Raw genomic sequence first — 16,485 nt, 5'->3', positions numbered from 1 at the left:
TGCAATCCTAAAGCTTTTATGCTGTTGCAATATGTTATGATGTAGTATCATGGGCTACATTATAGTGTAGTCATTAGACAAATGAGAAAACAGCAAAAAAAAAACCCTTTTTATCAGAAGATGTTCTTGGTTTTGTCTCCATTCTCCATATTTTATTCAGCGTTATTTCAGATTCAGAGTGCTTGGAAATACATCTACATTTCTTTTCTATTTAATTTTCCAGCAGAAGATTGCAGGATTGCAAATAATAGGCTGTCAGTTTCTTCATTATCACATGCGTGTCCCTTGCTTCTCTTCAGTTATTTTACTTGTGGGTCATTTTATCTGAATTTGAGTGAGAGCAAAGGGCTAACTCCTCCTGCCAAGAAACAAATTAGCTTTTTACGTTGTTTAATAACTGCATTCAGTTCCAAATGCCACCAAACAGCTATTAAACAGCAAGCCCCTTGAACAAAAACTCAATGGTGCATATCACAGTTGATTAGATGTACTCTTTTCTGAAAGGGTCATTATTCTTAGTAGGCATATTTCATTACTGTTAATCTGAGTTTAAATCTATGCACCCATAACCTAATAACTCCATCTGAATTGTCTAATGTTATCTAGCTAATCTTAGGATGTCTTCTAATATTTGTGGGAGATGATTTTGTGGCTGAAGAACTGTATTCAGTGTTCTCTGATGCCGTTTCCTCAAACTGGGATCAATCGCATCTAAGAAGAAAACAGTTTTGCTATTTTATAGCTTTTTTTTTTCTCCTCAGTTGAAACAAAGCAGTATTCTCAGCAGTTTCCAAATAAACACATCATTTCCAATTTCTGCTCAGTACTGGTTTCTGTGCCTGGATTACTGAATGCCTTTCCTTTAAGTCAATTTTCTCTATTTGCAGAGAGTAACATAGGTGTATTACCATGAGGATGTGCATGGTTTTATATGTATCAATGACAATATCAACAAAATATGCTTTCAAAACCAGTTTCAGATTGGGTGATATTTTTCACTGCTGACAATAATATATTTGAAAAATTGTGAAGTAGAATTTACTAGTTGTACTGAAATTTAGATTTAAATGTATTTCCTGATTTGGTAATGAGCAAATGTAGAAAAAGATCTGCAGGTGATTTTATTCAGCCAACCAGTTTATGTCCTTGGATTTTATACCTCCTTAAGAGGCTCTTATTATCACTTAAAAATTTAAACATCATTTTAATGTAATCATGTAAAGATTGCTTTAGAAAGTAATTTGGCATTATATGAAATTTACTTCATTGTACTCTTATTTAAATTTTTATAAAATAATTTAGGAACTTGCAAACATACATCTTCTATGTAATCACTTTTTTTGGAATAAAATACCCTAGGAGATGAGAAACATCAGCATTGTAAGGTTATCTAGTAGCTCTTATTATAGTTTAGAATTTGCAGAGTATATGATTTTTAGAAGACATGCATACATATGTCAAGATTCATGTGGCTGTTGCTATAGTACAAACTTTTCTTCTTTGTATTGCCTTCAGCCAAAAATCAAATCAAATTCAAAATATTAGTTGAGTACTTGTTTTGAATGTGAGTGACTATTGTGGATTTTTACTACACTGGAGACCTCTGATGGCTTTAATTGCTCATTGGCAAAAAGGCCAACATACATTGAGTGATTAAATCTGAATATTCACGAAGACAGGAGGAAATACAACTAATAAAGGTGGGTGCAATTTAAAGTGGCATCTTAGGCACACATTTTCATTGTATTGAAATCAATGATGATGATGATGATGATGATGACGACCAACACGACGACAATGAAGATGACAACAAGGTTCAATGCCTGTGAGTGAAGATCAGGGGAAGGACAGCAGGGTGAATGTCTTGGTAAGTGTCTATTACAGACATCCTAACCAGGATAACCAGGCAGATGATACTTCTACACTGTTCTACAGGCAGCTAGCAGAATTCTCATGATCACCAGCTCTTGTATTCATGGGGGTTTTCAATTTGCCAGGTGCCCAATGGAAGTACAACACAGCAGAGAGGATGAAGTCTAGAAGGTCCCTGGGGTGTGTAGAAAAGAATTTCCTGATGTAACTGGTAAGTGAATCTACCGAGGAGGTGCCTGACTAGACCTATTTAACCCCAGACAAGAGCTTAAGAGTGGTCAAAGGATGGTCACTGGGGCCGCAATAAACACTAAATTTACTCACTTGAGCACACTGTCTCTTGCTTGATTGAACAAGGAAAATAATCCATATTATTATGAAAAAACTCCCAAACAACTATATATTCCAAAGAAGATATGAATCCACAGTCTCTGCTATATAGTTTATTAGATCAATATGGCTGCAAAAATAACATTAGCTCTTTTGGAAGCTTAACGAAAAACAGGAAGAAGATCAAGTATATGTATTAAAATATATTAATATCAAAGCTGTGCACTCTTGTCATTCAAAGTATGATATTTTTAGGCAATAATGACCATTACAGTGTTATCTTTTCATAGTATGAACTGCATTTTGTTAAAAATACTGACTTGGACAACTTTATTGACATTTGCATGGGATTCCATTGCAACAATTTCACATGTGGTATATAAAAAAGAATATTAGAAAAACAGGTACATAGTTAAGACAGTTAAAATTGAGAAGTCAAATTAAATAGTTATATAAGTCTATTAGAAAGTCCATAGGTGTTTTCCTATGTCTCAAATCCAGTTCTATAAGAAGAGAAAGTCTGAGAAGAGCCTGGGAAGAGCAGGTTTAGAACTGAATCAGAGTAAGCTAACCTTTAAGAAAATCTCTAAAATATATAAGGAGAAGGCTAGAACTGAGCATGTCGAGTATTTACAACAGTCTTTGACATGTCTTATGAAATATTTTGCGGTAAGTGATATGCAAATATTAGTAGTTTCTGCTCTAGGATGCAGTGAGCAAAAACCAGGGAATTGCTGGTCACTCTAAAGTTACTTCAAATGTCTTAAGCCTCTGAAGGATGATTCTTCTATACTCTGAGTTAGAATAATTTTCTAGGAACAGAGTAAAATTTTGCCAAGAATCTAATTCTTGATTAAGTATTTATGTCAAGTGCTTTTACCTTGTGTGATTTTCCTAGAACAATGTCATTTAACAGACGCTAAGGACCTAATTCTAAAGTTGCTGTATCAATTGGTTCCTATGTGAGAGTACCCAAAGATAATAAACATTCAGGTTTCAGAGCTCTCCTTAGTGTCAAGAATGAAGTTCAGAAGACTTAAAAAGTGCAGCAAGGCAGCAAAATTAATTTACATGTGTTTTATGTTACTAAACAAAACCCAAATAGAATAGAGCAGATTAATTGCAAAATAAGACTTGTACTACTGTTCTAAGTTTTTACACAGCCTTTTCTGTATGCTTTCCAGTTCTATGAAACTAGGACTTCTCAGATTAGGTTGCATTTAATATCTCAACCTGTGCAGGTTTACAATGCAATGATTAGGCTTCTTGTGTGAATCTCAAGATGATGCACAAGTTTCAAGCTTATCAGAGCCTTAATACAGTGTTTTGCATGACTAATTTATTTTTCCTTTTCTTATAAATTGGATTCTTACCAACTCTGCAAATACATTTTTTTTTCTCCCAATGTATTTAGAGGTATTTATTCTGAGTGCATGGGTGGATGAGAGCTTTTATCTTCTCGCCTCCAGCTACGATACAAAACAAATTTAACTAGACCACCTAGAGGTCAGTCTTCTCTTATCTGAGTCCCAAGTATATAACAATTCTTTTACTACCAAGAACATTGGAAAGAGATGAGAAAATTATTTTTGTTGAAGTCCTTGCAGTCACTAAAAGACATTAATAAATAAACATATAAATAAAATAAAATTAATAAATTTTAAAAAGCTCAGAAGAACAAGAAAGGAATCAGAAACACAGCAAACTGGTCATGATCACGTCTTGGGACATTGGTAAAATGTTACCTAGGACAGGGATTTGCAGAGCCTCATACCGACTGTGAAATCTGTGAATGAAACATGACACTTTGGCTTCATCGTACTGCATTTAGCATCAGAAGATGCTGAAAGACTCACTGTTTCTAAGCACTAATTCTTCACCCATCGATACCCTTTTGTTTGCATTAATTATTTTTCTCTTTTCTATTATAAGAGGCAGTTTCTTGTCTCTTGTAGAACATCAGTTACTAAATACCCTTAGAAACAATACTTTTTTCTTCAATCCATTTAATATATCACTTGAGTTTCTCACACTGCTTGTCAATAAGTTCAAATTTGCAATGCAAAGAGCAGAAAACAATATAAAAAGGTTTTTACCGAAATAATGAAATTTCTTCCAAATTACTGTAGTATAAACAAAAACCTAGCCTTGCATGTTACAATGGGCTCAAACAAGACGCACAGACCAGCCAGTCTCAGTCTCTGTTCTTTTTAGCTAACACAGTGCAAACATGTAGGTCTTGTAGTACTAGGTCTAGTACAATGTAGGCATTGGAGTTTGTCTTACATAATAAGTGGCCTGCTCCGTACAGCTTAGAAATTAAAGAACACAAGGTAAGAAATAGAAAAAAATTCTGATTTTGTAACTGTTTAAATAAAAAGGAACAAAAATTCAAAGTCAAAGTATTCCAATGAATCTGGAATTATTTTTAGCTGCATAGATTTTTGGCAGAATAAAATGAGCCAACCAGCCAAGACCTCATTGCATCAGTTAAAAAGAATACAATCCGTCTTTAAACACCCAAATACATATTAGTCCTGAGCCAGCGATGGGTCACAGCACTTTGGTCTGACTGTGAAGGGCCTCAAAGGCCAGCAGCTCCTCCTGGGAGATATGCAATGGGTTTGTGGTTTTGGCCTGGTGATTAGAAAGCCGGTTCAGATGTCACTATTGATGCCAACAGTAAACATTTATACATAAAGCAGGTAGAAAGACTCAAATATTATGGTACAGTGTTTAAAACCTTTTCTTGAAGACAAAGACTTCCAGATGTCCTTAAGCTTGCAAACATTGAGTAGGACAAGTGACCCTGCGCTCCTACACAGCTAATTGGAGTGTAGCAAATAAATCATATGTGTGCTGTAGAATGACATAAATAAATCTCCACACCACTACTGGTGTTAAAAGCAGCTACTCATGGAATTTAATACTTTTAATGCATGTACTTCAGGACAAAAAAACTGGTAAAAACTGGCATGACTGCTCTCAAAAATAAAAGGAAGGTAAATTACTGTAATAAGAAAAATAGAGACCAAGAGTTAGGAAGTTGTATTTAAGTTAGAGCAAAAAAACCCAGAAGGAATTGAAAATGTTAAAGCAATGATCTCAATATTTCTGACGCAACAGCAGAATTGAAATGATAAAGACAAATTTTTAAAGGCATGCTTGACTGTTCTATTCCCCTATCTCAGATATTAAATCCTAAACAGTTTTTTCAATAATTCTTTTTTAGAATTCCGTGTTAAAATTAATTTTTTTTTTTAGAATTCTATGTTAAAATTTATATTATCTTGTCTATCATCTAACCTTTTCTGAAAAAAATGGCATGCTATTGTCCTAGCTGATTCTGTAGGGTGTGTATCAGTATATGCTATTTAGACATCCTTATACGTTTGTATTTTTCCAAGTCCTTAGTGCATTCAGAAAGCAAAATCATAAAAATATTCTATTAAAATGGTGTTACTCACCAATTTCAGTCTTATATCAGCACACTCCAGCTGATATTCAGCACTTTGATTGTTGCTGGAGAATAAACAAGGCATTTTTTCTGGTAGTTTAAAATTACTTTGTTAACTTCAGAACCATCAGACTGATTTTTATTGTACTATTTCTATATATATGTAATGAAATAAATTTGCAACTGTCTTTTATATAGCAGTGAGAAGAATAAAAAAGTAATGATATTTATGAGTTAATGTTTTCTGTTCTTCTTCTTGTTCTGTAGCAATTTCTCTCCTGTTAGGAACAGAAGATAAAATATAAACATAAGTTATGCACAAGTAATAAAATTTATATATTCCACTGTGCGTTGGAATACTAGAATAGTTTCTACATCAGAAAAAATATACTCTTTGTAAAATCCTACACAGTACTGGCAAAGTGCAAAATTGTAAAGAGCAGCCAGCAGTGATGGCATTGATCTTGTCCCCATTCATACTTTGAAGAGAAGGTATTGTCCTTTTATTTGTCATTAAGGTACAAACTCATAAAATCATATATAAACTCCCTAAAAGTTTAACCTGAGGAAATGCTAACAATAACACTGTGATATCCTTTCTGATAAAACAAGAAACATCAGAGTAAGAAATCTTTTCTGCTTTCAGAGGATGAAATCACAGCTCTAACCAGTCTGAGGAATGCCAGACATGACATGGTAATACAATTCTAATGTTAAAAAAAAAAAAAAAAAAAAAGCCCCCAAAGCATTCAGGCTATGTAATTCGGAAGTGAGTGTCTTTTCCCATCCTGAAAAATGCATGTTTTTCAATTGGACCTCAATGTTTGCATTTTTTCAGTTTCGCAGTAGCAAGTAGAGGGAATAACAGAATAATTTAGATTGGTAAAGACCTTCAAATTCATCAAATCAAACCATAGCACTATTTGATCCACCACTAAACCATGTATCTAAGAACCACATCTATAGGACTTTTGAACAATTTCAGGGTTGTTTATTCCACCACTTCTCTAGAAAGCCTGTTCCAGTGCTTTGCCACATTTTCAGTAAAGACTTTTTCTCAACATATCAATCTAGAACTGGCACAACTTGAGGCCATTTCTTCTCATGTCATGCCATGTCATGCCATGTCATGTCATGTCATGTCATGTCATGTCATCTCATCTCATCTCATCTCATCTCATCTCATCTCATCTCATCTCATCTCATCTCATCTCACCTGGAAAAAGACACCAATCTCCTACCTTCCTACAACCTCCTTTCAATTATCTGTAAGGAGCAATGAGGTCTTCCCTTCTTTTCAGCATCTTTCCTCCAGGGTAAATAACTCCAGCTCCCTCACCTGCTCCTCATAAAACTTGTTATCTAGACCCTTTGTCAGCTTTGTCACCCTTCCCTAGACTCACTCCAGCAGCTCAGTGTTTTCTTATGAGGCCCCCAAAACTGAACACAATATTCAATGTATTCAACGTACCTCTCTTAATATGAATTATTACCACAGAATGTAACTTATGCATAGCTTTACTCTTGTCTTTGGTAGAAGAGTTAAAGAGATTCTGATCACTAAGTATCATTAAAGGCATCAAATTTTCACTTTCTGAAGCAGAAAACAAATTGGGGTTTTTCTTGTGTGTCCATAAATTCTAACTGGATCACTTCTATTTACAATTCATTCTTCAGTTTCAGGGGTGTTATTGCAGATATTACAGGTAATGCCAACATAATCCTTGAATGAATGATATTCATCTCAAGCTATTTGTGCATATTGAGACATATCTGCTTAGTTCTACACCATGCTGAGTAAAAAGACATCATCTCACAGGGTGGATATAATTAATTCATATTTAGAAAGGGTTTAGTGACTTTCAAAAAAATAATAAAATTCTACCACTGTTACAATAGTTAAAATTCTTGAAATGTAGTACAAGATGTATTCTAAAAACTAAACAGTTTCAAAAGAGAAAAAAAGTGTTAGCATCTTGACATGAAAAAATTATAGGATTTATTGGGAAAAAAAGAAAAGATCACTGCATTTCTACAAATTTGTATTTCAGTTTGCTCGTATTTGGCATGGATGACCTGGGATTAAAGTCACAGATGAGTTTTTAATCAGGCATTTAGGTACACCAGAAAATACATTGGGGCTTGTGTGTATAAAGAGCTGGTTTTTTTTTTTTTCTTCCAAATGAAAATGAGACTAGGCAGAGTATATATGATAGCAGAGAAAACATATTTATTCTAAATAATGCAAAAAATCTTGCTGAAGTCATGTGATTCGCCAGGTTATGCAGCTACTTGAAACATTTACTTGCTAAATATGTATATTTGTGATTGAATTCAGATATGTTTTCACTATGCAAACAAATGAAATTGAGCATGTCTTTTATCAGAGATTTTCTATATTTTTCTTCAAACACATTAACCATTATTCATATATTAAAAAAAAGGTATTGAGCAACTAATAAGGTGTTAAAGATGCTCACTAGGTCTGAAGTTGTCAACTGAGCCAAAGCAAACATTTCTTTCTAAAAGTTGCTGTACCAGTCTGGGCACAATCCTGATCAATGAGTTCTAGGATGACCCTGCTCGAGCAGGGAGGATGGAACAGATGAGCAGGTGGCCAGGACCACTGTGATCCCTTCCAACCTGATCCATTCTGTGATTCTGTGATTTTGTGATTTGGATATCAGGGAAAGCAGAACATGTGATTGGCAAAGGATGAGACTGATATCATTCTAATCTATATTGAAATTGAGGTAGGCTTTGCTAACTATAATGTTTCAAGGGTAGAAGATCCAACCCACAGATATACTGTGCTTACTGAGGCAAAATAGGAGGGATGGAGACAGAAAATGCAGATGTTAACACAAAACCTCAAACACAACAAGGAATTTCTTTGTACATTTGAATGGACTATTGCAGCTAAACTAAAGCGAATGTTCCCAAATCCTTTAATGTCTATTAAGCTGTTCAGCTCTACCCCAGAAATGGTCTGTTCAAAGAACTAAATTCAAATTGCATGCTCAAAATATTTAGGTAAAATTCTGCACTGCTAGGAGTTTGGAAAAAAAATAAAACAATGCTCATTTCATTTGTACAAAGGATATTAATTTGATCCAAACTATTCATTGCAATTTTGTTATCAAAAATGATAGGTATATCCAGAGAAAAAATTAGAAAATTTACAGAAAATAAGAATAAATTTTATTATGATTACCCATAAGACCATAAGTAGCCATAAGTTCCCTAATAACCATAAGTTCTCTTCCCACGTGGAGAGAAATTAACATCTAGTCCAGCAAAGATTACTATTAGGAGTTCAAACTCCTAATTTACCATTCTTGGAAAAATAACTTTTATATTTTTCTTTCTTTTTCCTTTGCACATATACATGACCTCATATACACAGATCCTATAATACAAGATTCCAAGATGCTAACAGTTAATACAAGTTCATTATATTACTATTGAGTGACAACAGATAAAAAATTCCATTATAAAGATAAAACTCAATAAAATAAACTTACTTATTCTCAGGTCTTTTCACATGGTCTCCAATTTAATTTCAATGGAATATGAAATTATCTTCTTAATTATCTCTGAAGGGAAATTAGAATTTTTACTAACAGTCAATGGAGCTAGGAGGAGACACAGCACTCTGTTAAATTGCCAGTCATGTTGTTTATGGAATACTAACATTGGGATTGTTTCTCTGAGCTTTTAATCACTAAATAGTAAAATAATTTGTAATTTGGTATGTTTTATACAGTAACAAATCTCTTCCTAAGAAATATTTGCCTTTGTATCATGCATATCTATTAATATTGCATTTATCTTTCTTCTGTTTTGTCTAAATCAATTCTAAAGAAAATAATCGATGCAAATACTTCACATTCCCAAGGGGAGGGAATGTCATGATTTAACCCCAGCAGGTAACTCAGCCCCAAATGGCCACTCACTCACTCTCCCCTGGTGGGAGGAGGAGAAAATGGGATGGGGAGAAAATGGGAAGGGTAACAGTAAGAGAACTTGTGCATGAGATAAAGACAGTTTATTAGGTGAAACAAAAACCACATGCACAAAACAAAGCAAGGAATTCATTCACCATTCCCATGGGCAGGCAAGTGTTCTCCCAGAAACCTGGGCTCCACCATGAACAGCAGTTACTTGGGATGTCAAATGTCATCTCTCAAAATGTTCCACCCTTTCTCCTTTTTCCCCTAGGTTTTACCGCTTATCACAATTTCTGCTGCTTTCAACTATGTTAAGATATGAACAGGGTAAAATATTTAATTCATTGCTGTCAGATTTAATTTTGAGCATCTTATATTTACTTCTGGAAGTAATCAATATATCCAGACTTTTATTCTTAGTGCATTCCTTAGTAATTTGCTTATGTCAAGAAACGAGCCGGAGGCAGAACCTGGAAAAAAATCAATTATCTGTTGTGAAATCTAGAGTAAATTGAGTCACTTAGACTTTCTCTCTATATCACTTTTTTTTTTGGGGGGGGGTTGCTTTTGTTTGTTTGTTTGTTTGCTTTTACACAGTGTTGAAATAGCAGCATACATGATTATGGAGATACACCATGAAAATGTTTTACAAGCCATACTGAAAATCTGCATTGTATTTCAGTACATTCTGCAAAAGAAAACTAATTTTTAAAACTGTGATGGAAACAACAATCAAGTAATGGAAATTTTTCCATTCTTTGCCTTATTATGGAATTTTTTGGATTATTTAGTCTCAAGCTACTTTGACTCAGCATTCTATCTATGACATTCACTTGAATTTATGAATATAGATTGATTAAATATTGGTTATAATACTATTAATATTATTATGCTTGTCTTTCTAATTTTTTTAAAATTAATCCTTTAAACCAAAAACATTTCTGCTGGAAGTTAAATACCATACTATCATTCCATAATCAGACCCCTAATGAATAAAAGAAACAGGTGTAAGTTTACATTAGACGACAGGAAGAAATTCTTTACTGTGAAGTATGTGAGACATTGGAACAGGTTGTCCAAAGAATTGGTGGATGTTCCATCCATGGGAGTGTTCAAGGCCAGATTCTTTGGGCCTTTGAGAAACCTGCTCTGGTGGGAGGTGTTCATGATCATGGCAAGGGGATTGGAACTAGATGATCTTTAAGGGCCCTCCCAGCCCGAACCATTCTACTTCCCTATTCTGTGAAAGATAACATATACGGTGCTATATAATGAAAGCTTTATGTTCGCATGAACTGTTTGGGTCTTCTGTCTTAAACTATGCAGGTGTATGAACCATAAATTTACGGTTCAAAGAATTAATTATTAATAAAATAGTTTTTTTCATCCTTTAATTTTATTTGTCCCCCAGGAAAATCCAAACATTCATGAAAACAAATGCCAATTCTGTGGTTGTTGGTACTCTATTAGGTTTCTTGGACGTAACAAAATTATACAACCATGTTATAAACCTGACGTAAAGTTTCTAGGGATTGCTATCTATTTGTTTCCACCATGTAGAGGAAAGTATGCAAAACAATGCATTCCTTCTGAGAAGTTGCAGGTGCTCGCTTTGGTAAGACAAGATTACTTTCAAACTGCTTCTTAGACTTTTCACATTTGAAAATTTTTCTCCCCTTTTTTAAAGATGAAATAAAAGGCTAATTGAAGCTTTATTTATTTTCTATAAAAATGTATGCTTTCTTAATCAAACCAAAACCATACATTGTATTACTTTTATGTTATAGGACGAGAACTTTTTGAATAGCTCTATTTTCAGATCTTATTAAAAAAAATATTAAAATTGAAAAGCAAAATCACAAACAGATTTTAAAAACAACAGCCGTGTTTATTTCCATTTATTCTCCTTTTCATGTGAACACCGAAAACAGATTCCTCTGTAGCAATTTTAAAAATACATTTTCTTATAATCACTAAGATGCAAAAAATTGTGAATTCAGGATACCAAATTCTGTTTCAGTTCACTTTCCATTTTATAAAACATACACTGATAATAAGTTCACCTTTTTGACAATGTCTGCATTAATGCTAGTACCATTTGTTATTGAAGAAAACATTTTTTTTCTGTGTGAGTGAAAGAGCTGAATATTCTTATTAGAATCAGACTCATGCCCAAGATTATGCAATAAATTTAAATATTAACATTTGAAACAAGTCGCTATATTAAATTTAATAAAATTATTTGCACCTTTACAACCAAAAATTTTTTATGACACTGCATAGATGTATTGCAGTACTGCTTGCTGCCAAATTCTTCTCTCTTACAGAATATATGCTACCTTGTACAATATCAGCAGTTGTCTAAAAATTAAAAAAAAAAAAAAAAAACAGCCCAAAAAAACTGTACTAAAGTTAGCTCCTGTTTTTATATTATCTTTGTCTTTGTAAATGTTTCTCCCCATTAGTTAATATACCAGCTGTTAACTGCTGGTAACAGATTTTGAGAAGCAATTTCTTAAGAAGCGAACTAATAGTTAATTAACTTACGTGTTTGTTAAGTATCTGAATGTTCTTTTATATTGACATTTTTTATCACCAACCTTTAATCTTAGACTACAAAATAAGATAATTAAATTACATTTTTTTGTGTAGCAGAGGACTTGATGAGTATTCTGGAACCATGCGCAATTTTTAGGACGTTGAAAGGTCAATAAAGAAAACCTTAACCAGAACTACTTTTCAGTAGGTCACTTCATTAAAAAAAATATCTTAACAAAGGCTGTTTGAAAAATTTTAAATATTTAAATATTAGTTGCCAACTGTTGGAATCAGTTTCTCAAAAAAACCACTATAACTATGGGAAATAGTATACTGGTGAAAGGTTTCCATTTCTTTTGGAAATCCAAAAGCAAAGTAAGAAGGAAAAAGTGTGTCTTAAACTGTGTTCTTTTTGGATTAGGTATTTCACACACTGCAAATTTAGCATCTTCTACTTGTCATTGCAGCTTGTAACCTTCCACAGCTGAAGTGCAGACTTTTTATTTTAAAATTGGACAATAGCCATTGTTTTTGTCAGAAACAAAATCTTTTAAAGTATGAAATAGAACACTCCATGTATCGATAGGCAGGAATTTCTTGTAAATCTAGTTAACATTTTAGTGATAATAAAACCAGATACACTAGTCCAGGCACAATAACACTAACAACCATAGCCTGCATTAATACAAAGTGCTTCACAAATCTCCTGAAAGTGTTGCACAGGACAAGTTGCTGTATCATATTCTCACTGCCATTAGGATCACCCTTCCAAAAATTCCCTCAGTTTTAAGGTCAGTGCAGACTCTCTTCACCAGTAAAAGAGATGGGTTAACACACCAGGTCATCAAGCGTCCAAATGAGGAGTTCTGTACTGATCCTGGGGGCCTATTCCACTGCGGTCTTACATCTCTGTGGATGTTATGTCATATATTTTCTTAAAACAACCTGATTTTTTCTATTTTAACTGCTGGCTAAACTTTGCAAGGGGAAGAACAGCCTTACTCACTCTCCTCTGGCACAACAGGGCTTTTCTTAGGCAAAAACTACTGTGCTTCTACAATATCAAGTTTAAGCTAAAATAGTTTGGGCAGGAGGAATAGACTAAAACTCCCTTCGTCTAAGACAAGTTTGGCAGGTACTGAAAAACTGCACTGCCCCATGACTGCACATCTTGGTTCCTGCTATTTTTTCACATCTGGAGCAGTGAGGTGGACTTATGGAGTCGAGTACCTTTGGGTTAGGCTGAGGAATAAGAGTGTGAGGAGTTCCATCTGCATTGTATGAAGTCTTTCTACTTTGTCTAAAGCAGATCTGGACTGTGTTGAAAAAGACGAGATTGGATACAGAAAAAGAGAGAGAACAAGGGCTGTAATTTAGTGCTTACGACTTTCCTCTGGGCCATCTGGAGTTTGCATTCAGCTTCAAGGGCTGATTAAGTATTTTAAATGTAAGCACATAAATAGAAACCCTGGTTTTAAGTCTCCTCACACAGAGAAGAAATAAACTAAGAACATTTCTCATACTGGATGAATGTCCTAAGCACTAAATCCTTATCCAGAGGACAGTGATAACTCTTCTGGTCTTCTTCAGGAAAATAGTAGTTAAGTTTTGGGGGGTTTTATGGCACTTATCCAATAAATGTATTCTGTGAACACCCTCTTGCTGGTGCTCCTTCCAAACATCTGACCTTCAAAGTGAAAAAAAAGTTAAAAAAAAGGAATAAAAAGCTTTGGGGATTCTTGTGGAAGACAGGCTTGATAGAGAAAGCAGTAAATCGTTATTGTCAATTTCAGAGTGCCTTTAGACATAAAGATAAGCAGAATTCTGATTACCTGAAGAATTTGAGCTTCCCAAGGGTTCATATTCTTAAGAAGTTTTGAGAGTCACAATACAGACTTAATTATCTAACTCCACCTAATTAGTCTCTGACATTGTTTTTCAAACTGATTGATCATTGAAATGCTAAGCTCAGGTATGTTTAAATATTTTTGAGTAACTGGATCTGAAATCTCGACTAGGAAAACAGTAGAAATTTTTTTTAAAAATGGTTATTTTATCCTTGTTACATGAATGGGGAGAATACCGTGGATGCCGTTAAAGGCACAGTATAGTACAGTATTGTATACACCAAAAACAATTAACATTAAATAAAAAATAAATTTGGAAGTATAAAGATACTTAGTGATGGCTACCAAACTTTCTGCATCACCTCAGGACTATATGCACTTGTATCCTTTTTCATCTAAAGGACATGATTGTAACACAGGTCTTTTCCGAGCCTTGAAGTTTGTGGGGCTAAATAATATGTTGTCTCTAATACTCAGGAGCCAAAATTATCACAATACTAAATTTTGATGGTTGCTAAAGAAGCCTGCAATGAGTACAATGCTTTTCTTTCTTTCTTTTCCTTAAGACATTAATTTAATTTTAAAAAAACCTCAATTTATATTTTCATGGGTAAATTACCTTTTGTTCTAAGTTAATGAAGTTCAATGTAGGAAGGATTAAAGTGTCTGTTCAGTAAGAAACACAAAATATAATAAAGCCTTTTTATCTAGCCAATTTAATATTTTATATAGAACTCACACAGACTTCGTTCCATCATCCTAGAATTTACAAGGGAAAAGTCAGAGAACAGTTTGTTCTTGATAATGCTCTTAAAACCTCTCATTCTGCACATTTTTACAATATACCATTTGCTTAGGTTTGCTTTCGAATAATTTTGAAACACTTGGGGTTCTCCTGTACCCTTTTCAGAGCTGAGGGGAGAAGAACTTCACACTGCTGTAATATATATATGTATATTTGTGTAATGAATATATACACCTTAATTCTTTCCTAATAATTCTTTACACTTCAGCTGGGGGTTTTTGTCTTCTACCAAGCACTGAGCTGGTATTTTTATGAAAATCTGTCTTGTTTCTTGAGTACTAATGGTTATCACCAAACCCAGATTTCAACAAATGAAGGTGGAATAATTTCTCGGTGTGTGCTAGATTTTGCAATAATCTGCAGTCAACTTCATCTTCTATCTTATTGCCTTACAATATAACATCCTTCATAATCTGCTGTATCCTTATTCTCTTGAATAACTCCATATAAAACCCAACTTTTCAGTCTTTACTTATATTTCCAAATATTTTATATATATAAATATATATGTACATATACAAATATACACACACATATATATACACTCATATATATGTATAAATTCATATATATGTACACAGCTATTTATGTGCATTTATGTGTATTATTTATGTGCATTTATATGCATTATATTAAAGTAGCCAAGAAGACCTTCAGGTTGGTTACTTGCACTGTGAGAATGAACCTTGTACTAATATCCTCTGTTTGGCATTATAAAGAAGTGGTGGCACTTGCCCCGTTTGACCACAGCCTTCGTTCTCAGCTGGTGGTAAAGGCATTTGTTCAGTGAATGCAATCTATGACTGCATAATGCCAGGTGAGGTCCTGCTCTTGGGTGACACTCCAGCATAGGTGGTGTAGATAATTCAGCTTCTGAAAATCTTTACCAAGCCATCTAAAGCCAGATTCACACCACAGCCTGGTTCAATATGCCTCAGAATATTATGTAGTATGAATTTATCCTTAGATCACTCAAACTACTTTTACAGTGACTTTGGATGCTGCAATTTGCTACTGACTGTTCCCCTTAAAAAAAAAAAAAATTGACCTATAAAATTACAGAATAATTAAAGCTGGAAAAGACCTCCAAGGTCATTGAGTCTGATCTTTGACCCAACACCAAGTTGTCAGTTACACTTTAACCCCAGGAAGCATGTCCAATTTTTCCTTGAATATTTCCTAGGATTGTGACTCCACCACTTTCCTCAGCAACCCATTCCAATGCTTAACCACCTATTCAGTAAAATTCTTCCTGATGTCCAACCTGAAACTCCCCATGTGCAGCTTGAGGCTATGGCCTCTTGTTCCATTGGTAATTTCCTGGGACAAGAGGCTGCTTCACCTTACCACAGTCTCCTGTTGGGCAGTTGTAGACAGTGGTAACAGCTCCCCTGAGCCTCATTTTCTCCAGACTAAACACCCTCAGTGCCCTCAGCTATGAGTAAATCATAGGACTTACTTTTTTAGACCATTCACCAGCCCTTCTCTGGAATCGCTCCAGTACCTCAATATCTTTATTGAAGTGAGGGACCCAGAACAGGAGACAGGACTCAGGGAGTGACCTCACCACAACTGAGTACAGTACCAAATTAGGCATTCTTCGGACTGTGTTTTCTAGTTTCACTTAAAAGGAAAAAGCATTTTTTAGATAGCATAGTAAGTGGAGGAAATCAGGAAATTTGATTC

This window comes from Catharus ustulatus, chromosome 2, assembly GCF_009819885.2.
Source record: "Catharus ustulatus isolate bCatUst1 chromosome 2, bCatUst1.pri.v2, whole genome shotgun sequence".
Lineage (NCBI taxonomy): Eukaryota > Metazoa > Chordata > Aves > Passeriformes > Turdidae > Catharus > Catharus ustulatus.
This window is presented reverse-complemented; position numbering follows the sequence as displayed.